This window comes from Etheostoma spectabile, chromosome 8, assembly GCF_008692095.1.
Source record: "Etheostoma spectabile isolate EspeVRDwgs_2016 chromosome 8, UIUC_Espe_1.0, whole genome shotgun sequence".
In the NCBI taxonomy this organism is placed as follows: domain Eukaryota; kingdom Metazoa; phylum Chordata; class Actinopteri; order Perciformes; family Percidae; genus Etheostoma; species Etheostoma spectabile.
The window spans coordinates 13,069,671-13,073,907 of record NC_045740.1 but is presented as its reverse complement, the minus strand read 5'-3'; positions in this window follow the sequence as shown (position 1 = coordinate 13,073,907).

Genomic DNA, 4,237 nt, shown 5'->3' with positions numbered 1-4,237 from the left:
TGAAATATATTTAATCAAGATTTATTACAAGAAATGGCTCATTTTAATCCAACAGCTTTTGTAATAATGTTTCAGGCAAAAAGAAACTGTCAAAAAGTATTCTATATTCATAGCTTGGTAAAGCCCATTGAGTCAATTTTTGCAAAGACAAGTGTTGTCCCCTTGTCATATGAGCTTCAACTGTGACTAATTATGGATCAATTAGGTCTCAGGTGTGTATAAAAACAACCCCAGTAAACTAGACCTTCACTCAACTGCAAATAGACATCTGCAAACATGCCTAAGATTCACCCTGAGACTAAAGTTTTGATTATCAAGAGGCTGAAGACCAGATCCACTGCTGATGTGGCACACACCTTCAATGTGTCTCAGCGTCAAGTAGAGGATTAAAAAAACATTTGAAGACACGGAGATGTTTTTGACAAGCCCAGGTCAGGCAGACCCCGCAAGACAACTGCTCGAGAGGACTGTTTGTTGGCTCGAAAATCCAAGGCCAGCCATTTTCCACTGCAGCAGAGCTCCACCAGACCTGGTCCCTGAGTCCCTGTGTCAACCAGAACGGTTTGTTGGATTCTGTCTCAAAAGGCCTCCATGGTCGAATCAATGCCCAGAAGCCAGCACAAACAAAAGACAATGAAAAACCGTGTGGCATTTGCAAGGCCACAGCCTGCTAAAAGGATGGACGCTGAAAGTGGAAGAAAGTAGATTTCAGATGAATCTTCTGTTGAATTACACCACAGTTGCCGCAAATATTGCAGGAGACCTACGGGCCCACATGGATCCAAGATTACCAGAAAACAGTGAAGTTGTTGTGGCGGAAAAAATTGGTCGGGGTTACATAGTATGGGGTGTGCGAGAGATCTGCAGGTTGGAAGGCAATATCAACAGTCTTAAATACCAAGAAATCTTAGCTACCTCATATTCCCAACCATAAAAGAGGCCAAATTCTCCAGCAGGATGGTGCTCCATCGCATACTTCATCTCCACTTCAAAGTTCCTCAAGGCGAAGAAGATCTAGGCTCCAGGATGGCCGGCCCAGTCACAGACATTAACATCATGAGCATATGTGGGGTAGGATGAAAGAGGAAGCATGGAAAACCAAACAAAGAATATTGATGAACTCTGGGAGGCATGCAAGACTGTTTCCTAGCTATTCCTTAGACTTCATCAATACATTGTATGATCCTTGCCAAACCGCAGGATGCAGTCATTCAAGCTCATGGAAGTCATACAAGATTAAATTTGAATTCATAGCCCACTATTAATTTGCTGACATATTTAGTATTTTAGTAAATTTGTTCAATTTATGTATAGGCGACAAAATTTTGTCTTGCCAAAATTGACCTTCTGTCTTGTTAAATAATAAATCTTTTTTCAGTGAAACTAATTTATTTCAGTGCATTGAACAATCATTTGGGAGGGTTTTAGCTTTTCATATGAGCTATTTTACACCAATTGATTAAGTAAAAGTTAGGTTAATAGCAGGTGTTTCTACAAAATAGATAAGCGACAAGACTTTTGTCAGGGACTGTATTGGGTGCATTTTCACCTTGACGACTGCCCCAGTCTGGGTTAAAATGGAGTCCAGCACGTGTAACCCATTGTCTATCTATCTGCCCCTAAACGCCGCACTCCCAATCTCTTCTGCTATTCAACAGCAGTCACGTGATTATGAACTATAAACAGATAAACAAACAAGCATTCCCTTCAAATCTGGACCCATTTAGGAGGAAGCATGGACTGCAGTTTATTCCCTTAGCCCAATTGCAGCCAAATTGTTGGTCCTTCGAAGGTGGGATGTAACATTAAGATTGGCAAAAAAAAAAGGCTTAAAATGCATTGGCAATTTATTTTTGATTATATTGATTTGCTAGTTTTCCTCAATTGACAAAAATACTTTGATTTTGTAAAGAGATTTTTTCAGGTTTTCTCACAAAATAGGCATTATATACGGAAGTTAATTTCCAATGTCTAATAACCCCCAGCCAATTGTCGACATGTTTTTTATCCCACATTAAGAGGCAAAATTATGTCATAACCCTTGTATGGTATTCCGGTCAAATTGACCCATTTTTAATTTTTCCAAGAAGAAAAATTGTCCAAGTTACATTTTTTCTACCTGAAAATCAACGTCTACCTATTTCCTGTGATAAACATGTATTCCTGACTTAATTCAGAACATTATTCTGGATATGACACTTATGTTGTTTCCATAGTGGATTTTTAACCTGAATATGACCTTATGACAAAAAACGAACCCCACTTCCATTTTAATGTGTTCTAGTAGAGACGGCATTCCTAAACATATATGTTATCTCAGCTGTTTAAAATTGAGATAAAGACAATATTGTTAATAGATTATGAAAAAATGTTATTTAAGAATTGTTTTTAAAACCCAAATAAATCACAGGTCAGTCCTTCCACTCACATTGGATTAGGGACTTATGTCTTTTATGAATAGAGAAAATACATACACTACCCAGGGATCTGAGAAAATATTTAAAAAATTGGCGCACATTCTTGAGATTTTTGAGAAACCAACTACTCCCTTCTCAATTTATTCCATTTTTTTTTTTTTTTTTTTTTTAGGTTTGTACTTGTTTGCTATTCATAACCTTTTCAACTTTATGTATTATAATTCAACTGATCTCTTGTCGGAATTTCTTGTTGTAGGTCTGTTTTAACTGGGGGGGTCGGGGGGGTGTATGTTCTAGTTGACAAAAAAGAAAAGAAAGGTGTATGGTCTATCTACAGTAATTTTCTTTTGAAAAGTTCTCATTCAATAAATAAAAAATAAAAAAACTCTGAAAGAGTCACTAGATTGGTGTGCTAGAGCTTTTTTGGAAACAGCCCCACGCAGTAAAGAGCTCGTAGGCTCTCCATTGGGAGCAAAGGTATGCACATGGAGCTGAACCGCAACAGCTGTGCTAGGGATGTGCAACTCCCCTCCCTCTGAAGTGGAAATATTTTTTGTCTATTAATTGCTTTAATTACAATCCTGTCCAAACAAGCGCTTTCAATACAAGTAATTGGCAGTGGAGAAAATGTTGGAATTGGAATTTGGAATATCAAAAATGAAAAAATTGTGTGAAAGTAAATTTGAACTAATTTATTATAGTTTTTCTCTTTTAATTTAATCTTAAAGTATTTTGTAAGTTCTCACATCGTGTCCCCCGTCACATCAGAGACATGCATCACCCCTCATCTACCTTGCTGTCGTTTGCTTGAATGCATTCAACCTTGACTTGTTCCAACATACATTAAGATGAAGAGGAAAAAAAAAGACTGAAGTGAATGGTGTCAAAACTGTTTGTTTTTGCTCATCAAGAAAAGCTGGAAGCGCCTTTCGTGCTTACGTACCAGTTGACATCTTTACCAATCATGGCTCACGGTCATGTGAGGTTGCCTAGTGCAGATGTGATCTAAATAAACCTAGGCCCTGCCTTTATCTCCATTCAGCTTTCAATTCTCACCGGCATAAAAAAGGCTTCACATCCCCCGACGTTTCAGCAGCAGTGCAATATCAGCAAAGAGCAGAGTAATACTGTGTTATTGATCAGTCACGCGTTAGCATTTTAGTAGATTAAGTGGGAAACTGTGGGGTGTCGAGTTTTTCCATGCTGGCATTAAAGTGTCAGGCATGAATCTTTCACAGGCTTGATCAAATGCAGTCATCATAAGACATTTCTGTAAATAAAATCAATAAAAGTCAAATACAGCCACTACTCTGATATATAACAGTTGGAGGTAGACTGATGATTTTGATTTTTCCGCTATGTTTAATTAGACCAGATCCAGGGATTTAATATAAGAGGTCAACAATGCATTGGCATAGCAACTGCAACGAGCCGGTGTGAAAATCATGCTGAATGTCCAAGAGTAGTGTTCTGCAGTTAAGAGGCAGTTTACAGCTAGGAGGATAAATTGAGGAAATTGTAGATGTCAATGGAAGTAGACAGTCAGTCCAAAGAGAAGGGCCATTATTTGTCAAAGTGCTTACCCACATTAGGGGGCACTAATTGCCATAACACAATTTCACAGTTTGCAGATACCACATTCCCACAAGGAGCCCACATGTTTCCCCCATCTAAAAAATGTGATTGAAGTGATGATGTGGTCTGGGGTTACATCCAGTATGGGGGTGTGCGAGAGATCTGCAGGTTGGAAGGCAATATCAACAGTCTTAAATACCAAGAAATCTTAGCTACCTCTTATATTCCCAACCATAAAAGAGGCC